We start from the raw sequence: 15172 nt of genomic DNA, 5'->3' as shown, positions 1-15172 counted from the left end.
AAATTTTTGATTATTCATATATGGAAAATGTTGGAATAACACAGGGTATTTACTGCGATTCTCACAAGTCTGACGTAGGATGTGCACATAATCATAGATGTATTTTCTCGCGATACGAGTAACAATCATCTACCGTTATGTATACATGTCCACGTCAGAATTGTGAGAATCACAGCAAATCCTATGTCACCCCAGCATGACTCTTCATCTATATAGCAATCTTAATTCAAAATGGAAGAGGGGGAATTTTAAATACCTCTTCGAGGATATTACAAAAAGACAGTTTGACCAAGCTCGACTCGACTTTATATATATATTTATATGGGAGCGGTTCAGTAGTCCTAAAGTTTGCCAAACATTGTGTCAAACATTTTTCAAAACATAGGTTAGATGCTTTGGAATGAGCTGAATTTTTGTGAGGATGATCTCTACGGTGAAGAGATCATCCTCTCAAAAAATCAGTTCATTTTGAAATTTTTAATCCTAGTTTACAAATTAAAGAATCGTGGATTGTCCAATTTTTGTAAATCACTTTTAATGGGATTAGAAGTTTTGGAATAAGTTGATTTTTGGTGAGGATGATCTCCTCATTATAGAGACCATCCTCACAAAAAATCAGCCCATTCCAAATCTTCTAACCCATGTTTTGAAAAATGCTTGGCACAATGTCTGACAAACTTTAAGGTCGCTGAACCGCTCCCATATATATATATATATATCTATATAATCTTGATCCATCGTAGGACTTCAATCTTCTTCTTAACTTGCTATAATTGCTAGCATGACTTGCGTGATTACGCTTGCCATGCTTGTGAATATGACAATCAATCCAGACTTAGTTAATATCGCATGCATTTGTCTTCATTAATGTTGGCTTACTAAAATTTGTTTTTATTGATGATTTATTAAAATATCCAATTCTAATATGTGGTACCCTAATCGAGATGGTCCCACATGTCAATTTTTCGAATCTAGGGTTGATGTCATTGTCATGGTCAATTTGTTCAATGTCAAGTCGCGTAAGTGCTTGAAAGATATGCATGCGATCATTGTGTGTGGGATAACAATTGGGAGACGACACCTACTGTTATTTAGGTTCGTATAATCTCAACTTTCCACTTCATATAGTCGACCTAGTGCTCATGAAAATGTTCAGATCAACTTATAACATAAACATGGGATAATTTTCGTCGATCAGATATATATAATTTGTTTTTTTAATGTTATGTACCTCTGCTCCAATGTCAATTTAATCCATTTGTATTGATGGAATTTTCTGCAACAACTGCAACTACATACCAAGCAATCATTTTACTTGTGACACAAATGACATCGACAATAGAGAAAACATTTCTCTCCTACATACGCTCTATACCTATAAATTTTCAATTTTGAGATTTAAAATCTTAAAATGGATCATTGAGACCACATGGATTATTACATTGTCAATCTAACACCACAATCTTCCAGTTTTTATGAAAATATTCAAATTTAATCTTTTTTTGAGTTTATCCACATAATTAAAAATAGACAACCGTCGAGTACCTACACTTAAAATCAAAATTCAATGGCAAAAAATAAATTTTTTTTTTTCAAATTCGTAGAATTTCATTTTCTACTACCTAGTGGCATAGGATCATTTTCTACTACCAACTTTTTAGCAAACTTTTTGGCAAACATTTTTCAAAACATGAGTTAGAGGTTTTGGAATGGGCTGATTTTTGGTGAGGATGATCTCTACAGTGAGGAGATCATCATCACCAAAAATCAGCCCATTCCAAAACTTTTAACCCCATCAAAAACAGTTTACAAAAAATGGATGGTCCACAATTTTTCAGCTGGTAAACATGGGTTAGAAGTTTTGGAATGGGCTGATTTTTGGTGAGGATGATCTACTCACCGTAGAGATCATCCTCACCAAAAATCAGCCCATTCCAAAACCTCTAACCCATGTTTTGAAAAATGTTTTGCCAAAAAGTTTGCTAAAAAGTTTGCCCTTGAACGCTACCCATATATATATATATATATAGGGTCACGTTCCTAAGACTCATATTGACACTTACATTGCGACACAACATTTTATCTATATGGGCAAAAATGTTGGAATGAGCTGATTTTTTGAGGATGATCTGTGATGAGGGGGGATCATCTGACCAAAAATCATCCCATTCCAAAACTTCTAACCCCATCAAAATTGATTACAAAAATGGACGGTCTATAATTTTTTCAACAAAAATTGGACGGTCTAGAAGTTTCATAATGAGCTGATTTTTGGCAAGGATGATCTCCTCACCATAGAGATCATCCTCACAAAAAATCAGCTCATTCCAAACATTTTGCCCATGTTAAGACAAAACGTGTTGTGTCGCAATGTGAGTTGTCCAATATGTGGTCTTAGGAACGCTGTTCTATATATATATATATATATGAACAGCGTTCTAAGACCCATATTGGGACTCACACTTGGACACACCGTTTTGTCTTACATGGGTAAAAATTTTGGAATGGGCTGATTTTTTGTGAGGATGATCTCTGTGATGAGAAGATCATCCTGGCAAAAATCATCCCATTCCAAAACTTCTAACCCCATCAAACGTTGATTTACAAAAATTGGACGGTCTCACAATTTTTCAACAAAAATTGGACGGTCTAGAAGTTTCATAATGAGCTGATTTTTGGCAAGGATGATCTCCTCACCATAGAGATCATCCTCACAAAAAATCAGCTCATTCCAAACATTTTGCCCATATGACAAAACGGTTTGTCGCAATGTGAGTCCCAATATGGGTCTTAGGAACGCTGTTCATATATATATATATATATGAACAGCGTTCCTAAACCCATATTGGGACCACATTGCGACACACAACGTTTTTTGTCTTATATGGGTAAAAATATTTGGAATGGGCTGATTTTTTGTGAGGATGATCTCTGTGATGAGGGGATCATCCTGGCAAAAAATCAGCCCATTCCAAAACTTCTACCCCATCAAAATTGATTTACAAAAATTGGACGGTCCATTTTTTTCAACAAAAATTGGACGGTCTAGAAGTTTCATAATGAGCTGATTTTTGGCCAGGATGATCTCCTCACCATAGAGATCATCCTCCCAAAAAATCAGCCATTTCAAATTTTTTACCCATATAAGACAAAACGGTTTGTCGCAATGTGGTCCCAATATGAGTCTTAAAAACGGGTTATATATATATATATATATATATATATATATATATATATATTATATATATTATATATATATAATATATATATCTATATATAGGGTCCCGTTCGGCGTCAGTACATAAATCAGTTGTTTTAACAAATGTTTTCAAACCGTTGGATATGAAGCAAACGGGCGCTTGAGATTAAAAGTTGCGTTTAAGTTATTTTTAAACGATATTTACAGAGACGTCCTCCATCTTTTGTAATAATTAGTGCTACCCCCCTATATTCAATTTAAAAAAAAAACAAGAGTTGAACTCTCTCGCTCTCGTCTCTCCTGAACCCTCCTCTCTCTAACACTCTCTCTCATTCTCCATCTCAAAAATTGAGCTACAAAGGAACAAAACAAGAGAACAAACTTTGTTCATTTTTCAACCTCTCCTCTCCTCGAAACCTTTTTCGATATGCTCCCACATTCAAGTTCACGCCCAAAGGAACAAAACAAACAGAAGACTGAAAATCAGCTAAAATTCATTTAACTAAATTGAAAGTGAACATGGTCTTAAAGTTACTTAACATCCATATATTTTTATTTTAACAATAAAAATTTCCTAAAAAAGAACTTTAAAACATCCATATTACAATCAGAAGAGTGGATAGCTTATTTCAAATATTGGATTTTGCTATAAGATCTAAAAGAGTCTAATTCAACCTTCTTTTACATGTATGATGGACTCCTCCATCTACATCTAAAATACCAGACACACTACTTCTTCGCCTTCGTCTAAGAGTACGAAAGATCCCATGCTTAAACCCTCGCTCGTGCGAGGGAGATGGAGTTGCAACTAACTAGGCGAGAGCGAGGTGAATGAAAGAGTAGAAAGGGTGTTTATCGAGAGTGTTTCACAGGCGAGAGAGAGAATGAGGAGAGTGATCGATCGGATTTCAGTGAGAGGCGGGGTCGACAGAACTCTCTGTCGTTAAGTTTCGATCGGTTTTTAATTGAGGACAGGGAGGCCACACTAATTATTGTAAAGATAAAGATGACTCTGTAATATTGGTAAAGTTATAACCTTAACCTCAACTTTCAATCTCAGCGTCTGTACCGTCATATCCAACGGTTTGAAGCCGTTTTGTTAAAACGACTGATAAAACGGAGGCATCCGAACGCCTCCCATATATATATATATATATCTATATATATATATTATTTTTTCATGGGCACGAGAGAAATTTACTCTTCGACTGATATCATTTGTGCCACATGTCAAATGGCTGAATGTCACGACTATGTCAGTAAAACAGCAACCAATCCTTTCTCTCTCTCTCTGTCCTTACGAACAGTATATTCTTGCATAGTTCTGATCCTGTACTCTTTTGAGTGGATACTTAACCAACTTTAGTATCTAGTTTTGCACCATTTGGACACACTTTCGGATCCATCGATTTATAAATCCAATTGAATATGAGTTTCACTAATCAAGATGACTTTTAATCTGTTGTACGTTCACTAAAGACGGGTTAATTAATATACTCAGAAAAGGGTACTTGGAGTTATACAGCTAATCTACTTCGTGAAGTACGAGATCTCAGCTAAGCATTACCTTGCACGGTGGGTTTATAAGCCCCTGCGGACCAAAAACAATGTCTCTCTCTCTCTCTCGCTTTTTGAAGTCCCTCAAACCCTAAATAATTAGGGTTTTACTCATAATTTATGCCACCGTCTTCTTGGTTAAATGATCTCTCTTCTAAGTTCTAAAACCTTTTTTCTAGAGACGTCGCTATGTTTCCAAGTTGATTAGCTCCAAGATCATTTCGTTTAAGTTTTCAGGTAAGATCAGGTGATTTGATCTTTCTAATTCTATATGATCATCCGTTTAATCGTTTAAGATCAATAATATGTGAATTCTAATGAGCTTTAATGGATTTCCCTCTCCAACTTTTTTTTTTTTTTTTTTTCCGTTCTTTATATAAGATTTTTCTTTAAATTTCGTTTCATGGCAGAACTAAAGCCTTTTTAATGGGTTTTTTTAAGGAAAAAAATAGAATTTGTGTGCTTTGGTTTCCATCTTGCTTCATGTTAGAATTAGAATTAGGGTTTACTATTTCAACCACACAGCAAAAATCGATGGTGGGTTTATGAAATATCAAATTTTCACTAATATTTATCAATACACAAAATGTAAACTTTAAACTTGATGCACAAAAAACTAAACTATCAGAAAGGTTTACAAATTTTCTACAATGAAAACTAATAAGAACATTAAAAAAGATAAAAATTCATTATGGAACACCAAATAATATATGTAAAATCATAATCTTTTAAACATATCTTTTATCATAACTTTAATGAAAATAATATTAGATTTAAAATAAAATCTACGATGTAAATCAAAACTAAGACTATTAAGAAGGTACAAAATTTCTCAAATTCAAATTTGAAGGCTAAAAACTCTACGAAGCATGTGGGAGATCAAGTTGAGTCGAATATTTCGTGTCGTATTTTGTCGAAATCTCTTACTTTTTGTATCTCCTCGAAGGTTGTGATGATCCAATTGTTTTTCTTGTATATGGTGACATCCAAAAGATCTTCTAAATATTGATGAAAATCTAGGTTGAAAATAGAGGAAGGCTATAGTTTCTCTAGGGTTTTCTTTTAGAAAAAGAGAACGTGGGAAATAGATGAATAATTATAGGACTTTTCGGAGGTCTAGTATTTATAATGTTAGAAGAACGTAATGGTCATTATTTAATTTGTTTTGTTTTAATTAAAAATTTATGTCTCGAGCTTCGATTTTTGCAAATTTATAATCTATTTCGGTTATTATTTTTGGTGCGGATCTAATGGTGTAATCGGTTTTGAAAAATTCCAATTAAAAAAAAAAATTCTCCTATTTACTGACCTACAAATTTTCTCACTTCAAAAAATCTGTGGTGTTTCATGGTAGTTATCCCATAAGTGGGTAGTAACATAATAAGTTACTCCTAATCAATACAAACACACTTCTTTATTCTCCATGGGTGGAAACTATCTCACCATTTAAGTTGTACTATTACCATGGACACACAATAACACCGACATGGATTGATTCTCATCCGTCACTATAAATATATATGAAAAAATTTCATGTTATTTCGTTAATGGTACTATGTCAATTTGATCATTTTGCATTGATCGTATTTTTTGGTTTAACCATGTCTATCAAAATAATAAAAAGATAAAACAAAAATTATATGTTGGCAGAGATAATCCATTAATTCCGTGTTGGACAATCTCAATCATTTGTTTGATGGAGTCTAAAATATTGTTTGAGACTAAAGCTTTCTCAATAATAAATAATATAATTAATTAAAAATTTAATTATAAAAGCCCAATTTCTTTAGTAGGAAATCAATCTCAATGCAAAATAGAAGAGAATTTTTAAATACCTCTTTGAGGATATTTCAAAAAGACAATTTTACGTGGCTCTACTTAAAAAAGTAATTTAATGATATTATAAGTTTAAGGTTTTTATTTTTTAATTTTTTTTTAAATTTTTAATTTTATATTATCGATCCATCCTGGTACTTTAATCTTCTTCCTAGCTTATAATAATTGCAAGCATGACTTGATCGCGTGGTTATGTTTGTGAATACGACATTGAAGTCAGACTAGGTTAAAATCACATGCATTTGTCTTCATTGATTACTTATTTATAGATTCTAAAATTCCCAAATCTAATACATGCTACCCTAATAACAACTCCAAATCAGTCTCTATTTCTCTAAATATAGAGACAAAGACCTCCGAACCTAACTCCAACACAACGTCAAAAAAACCCATATTTGACAGTCCAAGGCCATCAAATTTCATAAGATTCGATGGATTAAGGCATCGAAAATTTCATTGTCGAATATTTCTTTTTGACGGGCCGAAAGTGTCAAATTAATAGTGGATGGGATAAACTTGACATCTTTGAGCCATCGAATTTGGGAAACATAAATTTTTTTACGACTCTTATCTGTTGAAATTCAGCTTTTAAAATTCGTGAGCCTTGGCCCGTCGAATTTTCCACTTTTCACGTAGTGCAACCGGTCTATATATTTCTGACAAGCCCTCTAAATCATTATTCACGTATCTAGATTTGGAGGCGAAGCAGAAATTTGGAGATGATCTCAATTTCACTATTCATCATATACAAATACCAATTAACTTCCATTTTTAAATAAAATATATTTTAAATATAATTTTTATCCCCAACTAATTTTCTATTATTAGTCAATATTTTAATTATTTTCATTAATTATTTTAAAAATCAGATCAAATTAAGTATTCGACAAAATTCAATGGAAATTTGAGATTCTTTCAAAGTTTTTTGAAAAAAATCACCCAGTCAATTGATCAAGAATTTTTGGGTTTAGGATCAATATTGACCTATGAAAAATAAAAAAGATATGCAACTCTCGGGTTTGGTCGGCCGAGGGATTCTCGGTCTCCCCATGTAGAAATCTAAACAAATAAAAATAATAATTCCAATTAAATTAATTTTTAATTATTTTAAATGGTAGGTTATTAATTTTTATATTTAAATTGGGGTGCAACAAGTAAAGTTGGGTTACCAATAGAAACTTTATTATTTTTTAATTATGTGAATGGTGAATTAGAGGTATGAATATTGATTTAGTGGGTAGTGCCCATTGGAGTTTGTTTAGGTTCGGGGAGGGCATCTTCTCTACATTCAGAGAAAGATGTCAATCTAAAGACAAAAAGTAGAGATTTGTATTGGAATTTCTCTAATGGAGATGGTCTCACATGGCGATTTCTCGAATCCAGGGGTGATGTCATTGTCACGCCCTTGATCCTGAACACCTGTGGTTTGACATCCATGGTCTGAGCCACTTTCCAAAATCAAGGGGTGAGAGAAAATTTATTATTATTATTTGATAGTAATTCTAGATAATTCAAATGAAAAATGCAGAAAAATCATAGTAGTTTATTTTTAATGAAAAAAGTTTGACTATTAAAGCATAAACAAAAGTTTCGCATCTTGACCTTGCTTACTCTAAAATCCATAACTCAAAATTTATAAATTGAATGGCCTTGATTATTTTTCCTATATACTTTTGACTTGATTATTTAACAATTAAAAATATAGAAAAATCACAGCATTTTATTTTCTAATTTAAACAGACCTTTTAATTAACATTTACTAACCCAGATTTCATTATGAGAAATATGTAAGTCCAAGTTCGTGAATTTTTAAAACGATCATTTCTTGGTGGAAAGTGATGTGTCCTATATGTTTTGAAAGCACAAGAAGTTAGGTATTAAGAAAAATATAAAAGAATAATTTTTCTAAACTTTTATTTTGTGAATTTTTCACAAAAATCTCACCATACAAAATAAGTTTTTGATGTCCCACTCATATATCCTTGACGAAAAAATTCGATATCAATTAATTCATAAGTCAAAACTAGTTGGGGTTAATTTTTTAAGAAATTAGACTCAAAATAATTCAATTTAGACTTCTGAAATGTAGAAATAGTCAAAGAATTGTTTGGTCAAATATCCTCACTAAACATGGTAAAATGTTTTCTATTAACATTTCAGCAACAACTTTCTTTGCAAAAATTCCTTAAAAAAAAGTTTAAGTGTTTTGTTTATTTTGAATTTTCTTTTTCATGGAAACATATGGAGGTCAACGAAACATGACAATTGGTCTCTTTAGTTTTGCATTTTTATAGATTTTTCTAATAAATTTTCAATTCAGTTTGTTCTAATGCAATAGACTGTCATTTAAGCAAAAAAAACACTATTAATTGGGTTTTGATGTATTTTCATAACATTAAATAAATTATTCAAAGATAATAAAATTTTAATAATTTTATGAGATAAAAAGCGGTTACTATTATAGGAGTTTTGACTTTATATAATTAAGTCATTAATTAAAATGTATGGACCCAATAAATAAATCTAGTAGATAAATTCGTCACTCAAATCGTAGAAATCCATATGATGTGGATAGTATTTGTTAAAAAATGATAAATGAGTCACTGTGAAAATGATTAGTTAGAAGTGGAGTCATAATGTAATTTATAATGTATAGGGAGGGTTTTCATTTAATTTAAAATTAAGGATTTTTATGAAAAATTGGTGTTATCTTTGGTTTTAAAAGAAATATTCAAAAGACTTCCTCAATCAAGTTAAAATTACTGAAATTATTTTTTGGAATACATTGAATTTCATTGCAGTATCATTCAATCTCTAAATAGAATACAAATAAAATTGATAGAAAACTTACATATTTTGGAGGTCTTTAATAATTGATTTGTTTCCTTTATAATTAAATAGTAATATACAAAAAACAAAAACAAGTGTAACTTTAATTTCAACTCTTAGACCATCGAAGATTATGATGATATGAGAATTTATTAGAAAATTATTTTAAAATTTAAAATAATTTCTTAAATAGAGTTGATTCATATAGGAAATTCTTTCTAAAATTGAAACTGATATTTTTATATTTATGTTAAAGTAAGGAAAGAATTTTAAGATAGTCTAATATTTAGGATAAATATTAATTGGTAGGAGAATTAAGATTTAGGTTAAATAAATGAGATATATCTTGTGACATTATTCCTGAAATTTTTAGAAGCACACCTTTATTTTATTTAAAAGTTTAATCTCATCCTTAAGGGAGAGAGAGAGAGAGAGATCTTCATCTTTAAAAAAAAAAAAAAATCTCAATCAAACCTTCATCGTTTGCTATCATTAAAGAAGATAGAATTATTCGTAGAATCAAGTGAATCAATGTAATTGAATCATAAACTCATCGTAAAACAAAAAGGTAGTATCACATTTTTCTTTCTTTCTCTATTAAAATAAGGTATTTATAATAGAATATGAGAGTTTCATGTTTGAAATATTGATGTAGTTAGATTTGTTATGGAATTCTATATTTAGAATACGTGAAAATGGTAACAATACTTTGTGATATTTTTTAAATTAATATTGTCATTGAAGTTTTACTATTGTTATTGATTATGAATACATTTTTCTCTTATAAGTTTTTCACGTTCTATTTAGTTATCTTATATTAATTCTTATAAAAAGGTAGAGATGAATTCCTAACCAAGCTTTGTAGCTTTTTTTTTCTTTACAAAATTTCAGATTTTGATTGAAAGGAATGATGACAATGCATGAGATCGAGAGGAAACAATTTAATGATTATTCCTCACTTATATTGATTTATATTAATTGATGTTAAGGGGTGAACGGGGCAAAGGTTTTAATTTGACTTATGATAATATGTTTAAGTGTTTCTTTTCCTATTTATTTCGGATTTATGAATGTAAGGAATGAATAATTAATTAAGTTCTTTTATCAAAAAAAATATGATGATTATTATTAATCCAATAATTTAATAAATTAATATTATTTTTATATCACCCTTGAGTCATGGGTCACAAGTTTAATCATGGATAATGAGCAACATTGTGGACCCAGAATTCGGGACGTGACAAGATCTAACTGTTTCATTTTTACTACAAAAACTTGCTTAGATTGTGGACAACTTCAAGGGAACCTTACTGTACGAAGCTTGTTACCAACCAAACCTTACTTCATAAAGTTTGTTACCCAATAAAACTTGGAGTGGGCATACACATCTTAAAATTCAAATTGATGAAGTCAATTTGTTACCTGACATACGTTGGAGTGGATCCAAACCGCATCAATTTGTAGCACCCAAAAAATGATTTGATGCGACGAGGTTATCAAGGACAAAATTCTAAGAACTTTGGAAAAAATATTGAAATAAGAAGTTAATTTTAACCGTTAAAATTACTTTTAAATTTAGGAGTTCAGTAATCATCCATTTCAACACCTTCAATCAAGTTGGAAAAATATTTTTGTTTTGAATATATTTCTTTTTAATTTGAGTTTTTCCATGAAATCTAGAAGGCTAAGGTGCTGGATTTCCAATTTAATATTTTGGTGTTTCTATCCTTTTGTCTCTTTCTTAACTCTTACACCCGGAAATGTGTAGATAATTCATATATTGCGCTCCTTTGAGTTCTGTACTTAACCAAATTCAATGCCTATTATTTAGCCTGTGAAAACCCTTTCGGATTGATTTATTTGTAAATCCAATTGAGTGTGATTTTCATCCAACAGGATGATATTTAATTTGTAGTTCATTAAGATTGGAGCTTAATACTTATGTGCAGAAAAGCATTCTGGAAGTTATGTAGCTAATCTACTTTGAGGGGTAAGGGATTTCAACTAAGCATGACTTGGCAGGTATACTTGGAGTTATGAAGCTAATCTACTTCATGGTGTACGAGATCTGAACTAAAGCATGACCTGGCAATGGCATGGTGGCTTTTTAAACCCTTTCGACGGACCATAACTCAAGCATCTCTCTCGGTTGCATCGGAAGCCCCTCAAACCCTTAAAAATTAGGGTTTTCTCGCTTTGGTCATAATCCATCTCTCCATCTTCGCCATGAGATGGATATATTTTGAGACCGTTTTCTGGAGATTCCGTTCTGTTTTCAAGTTCGATCGATTAGTTTCGAGATCATTTCTCTTTTGTTTCAACTAAGATCAGGTGATTTGTTCTCTCATAATATATCTGATTATCAATTTAAATATATTAATTCTAGTGAGCTTGATTGATATACATGCGGACTTCCTCTTCTTTTTTTTTTTTTTTCATTCATGGTAAAATTATTGTTTTTTTAATTGATTATTAAACGGACAAAAATATTAGGGTTAGAATTAGTATTAGGGTTTACCATTTCAAAGTTGTGGTAGTTTTCTACAAATAACAATTATATTACAGATGAAGAAAAGTGAAAATATTTTCTTGTACTGTTTTTATTTTTTAGTTTCTTGGAAATTGTGTTTACTAATAGACCCTGATATCTGCTTGGTTTGTCATACTAATTGTACTATTTAAGGATGTAAACTGCAAATGGTGGGTTGTATTGTGATGTGCTACGTGAAAAAGGGGAAAATTTTAGCAAAAATCGACGGACCTTGACGTCAAATTTACTCCTATATTTCACGTGGTGGTGGTAATTGCATTACTTTATGATGAAATTCTTAAATTCTAGAATTCAGTTCAATTGCATGGATGATTTTATTATTACTCTTGTCTATATCTTGAGTTGGTTATTATTATTAGAATGGTAATAAAATTACCTCCCCACGTTGCATACTCAATTGACACCCCGACATGACATGTGCTAGTACTGTACATCTGTACTCTCTTCGAGATACATAACTGCACATCTTTATGGGGATGTGAGGTTGAGTATTCCGAGGAGTACAGATCTATGGTTCTCGCATATGACATGTCACATCACGGGAGTCGATCGAGTATACCATGTGGGAGAGTCATTTTATCATTACGCTTATTATTATTCTTGTTCTAAAGCCATTTCTTCTAAATCAGCATAAGATGCATTCACTGGAAGAGGTTTTCATCCTGATTTCAAAAGTTAAGTGGCTGCTCAAAGTAAGGCTAAAAATGGATATTTTGGGCAAGAATAAATAAGCGAATTCTCAAGTTGAAGATGGGGAAATGTATCACAAGGATGCCAATCTCACATGCCTTTTGCCGGTTGAGGTATGGGGTTTTCTATAGTTATTGCTAACATCAGCCTATTAAGTGTTCACATGTATTTGCGTGGTGGTTGTTTTGTTTTCAAAGCATATGAATTACTTTAACTCTGTATCATAGCTCAGTTTGTTGACATATTCTAATGCAACACTGATGTCTTGAGTATCATAAAAACAATTAACATATATCATTTTGGTATTAAATGAACATGCATGTGGTTAGGGGAATTCTCTGATAATTTCTACACCTTGGAATCTTTTACGTATTAAAAAGATTAATTGTTTCTTTGGAGAGATTATCTTTTGACTTAAAATGTAGAGAAATTTCCCAAAATGTTCATTTTAATTCCTTAAGCGTGAACAGCGATATCACAGCTATTTTAAGTGACTATCTCATAGGTTTAAAGTGACTATCTCAGACGTTTCAAGTGACTATCTCACAGGTTCTGTACTTTTTAGCGACATTGTCACTTTAAACCTAGGAGATCGTTGCTTGAAAAACCTACAATCTCGCACTTCATGTTTTGGGAATTAAAATAAACAGTTAGCCTGATCGGAATTTCGTTATATTCATCTCAGAAAATGGTAATTTACTCTAAAATGTATATTATGACTGCCCATACTATACTGCTTTGTTAATCTTACTACCACATTATTTTTCTTTGCTGGAATTGGTTTCTTTTAGAGGAGAACAATGGAAACCAAGTATGGCGGGTCATCCATCGATATTTTCAATTTACCTTAAATGATATATATTGTAGCATGTTGGTATGAAGATCTAATTTTGGCTTCAACAGATTTCTTGAAGTGAGATACTGAGATTTCTGCGAGAGAAGAATTCTCTCCCATAAAAACCTTAGTCAAGAAACAAAGGAACTGGCATGTGCGACAGAATGCATTTCAGTATAAGCCAACCGGAACAATCTGAGCAACTATGGGATTTGCGGGATTTGCTGCATTTTCACAGAGTGGAAGAAGCAGTCAAGTGGAGCTTAGTTTCCTTTAGGAATGAAGTTGTTGCTGAATCTAGTGACATACTAACATGAATGTGTATTAGGAGTATATGAGTACAAATGCATCCAATATTTCATTTGACATCCCTAGGAAAGATCTTTCTATCTCAGTCATTCATTTGATTGAGTTTGAGGATAATGTATTTCTTCGTAAAATGGTTAGAGTATTTTTTGGTTTCAAAGGAATGAAATTGGAAATCCATAACAAGGCCAGGATCGTATGACTCCATTTGTTAATTTATTGAAATTACAAAAGACGAATGATTTTTTGACTTGAAAATTTTCACTCGTTCTTCACTCGGGTATGTGGCAACAACACGGAATCATAGATTATTTTCATTGTGTATCCGCAAGAATAAGATCTATGGTTCAGTGTCCTTGCCATGTCAGCCGAGTAGAGACCAACATGCATACTCAAGAATAAGATCTATGGTTAGTGTATACATTTATGTTAATTGGAATCATGCTAATTTTAGGAATATGGCAGGCTCTAATTTTAGGAATGGACGTTTCAAATTCTTCGGAAGGTACAACAATGGTGTGGGAAAAATCCCCTAATAACTATCATGTATCACCAAGAAGAGAATACCCTAGTGAGATTGGAGGAACTCCGACAGTTTATAAAGGTGCAACAATGGTGAAGGAAGAATCCCTGGTAACTATCATACATCACCAAGAAGAGAAAACCCTAGTGAGATTGGTGGAACTCCGGTAGCTTCTAAAGGTGCAACAATGGTGGAGGAAGAATCATATCACCAAGAAGAGAAAACCCTAGTGAGATTGGAGAAACTCCGAAAGCTGTCACACCAGTGAGTGAGGTGGTGAGACTAATGTTTTTCTTTTTAAAATGCTTGTTGAATCCAAGAAAAAAGTTCATTTTTCCATGTGATGTAAAGACGTAATGATGCTCAAATTTGATTAGTGATTTTTTTATATTTATGATTTGCTAAATGAGCAACCATTAAGAACCAGAAAAGAAATACTCATTAGTGGATCTATTCAGCAGGGCTAAAAATATTGTGGTTTGGAGACAACCCTTGTTCAAAGCCCATTCTACTAAGCACCTAGAAACAAAAATCTCATTCCAACAATCACAGGTGTCATGCTCCAAGATCTAGATTCAGTATTATCCCAGTTCCACTCTGGAATATGCAAAGGTTGACATACTAAACATCTTGAAACATATTGAGCAATCAGTGAATCCCTTTAAAACAAAATCTTCAAAAACGAAATCCCTACATTAGCCAAAAAAAAATCTTGTACCCCTCACCGAGCCTGCAAAGTGGTATCTTTCTTTCTTTATTTCTATATATTTTTTATGATCGATCACCATTTCTTTCTATTTAATTTTTCTTTACAGTCCGCAATGTTTGAAGTGGGTTATTTGTCAA

General features: G+C 32.0%; 1 long non-coding RNA gene across 2 annotated transcripts; it reads left to right on the top strand.

Annotated features, from left to right (window-relative positions):
- The first annotated feature begins 4801 nt into the window (after positions 1-4801).
- LOC147388771 (uncharacterized) lies at positions 4802-14665 on the top strand. 2 transcript variants are annotated; one of them, XR_015170470.1, is made up of 4 exons: positions 4802-4993; positions 11371-11752; positions 12602-12775; positions 14269-14665. It is a non-coding gene; the product is annotated as an uncharacterized LOC147388771 (long non-coding RNA). The 2 variants fall into 2 exon arrangements; XR_015170471.1 differs by having other exon boundaries at positions 4803-4993; positions 11444-11752.
- The last annotated feature ends 507 nt before the right edge of the window (positions 14666-15172 follow it).

This window comes from Akebia trifoliata, chromosome 12 (assembly GCF_017979445.1).
Source record: "Akebia trifoliata isolate Shusen 1 chromosome 12, ASM1797944v1, whole genome shotgun sequence".
Taxonomy (NCBI): domain Eukaryota; kingdom Viridiplantae; phylum Streptophyta; class Magnoliopsida; order Ranunculales; family Lardizabalaceae; genus Akebia; species Akebia trifoliata.
Note: the sequence above shows the minus strand (reverse complement) of the source record. Positions and strands in the feature narration are given on the sequence as shown.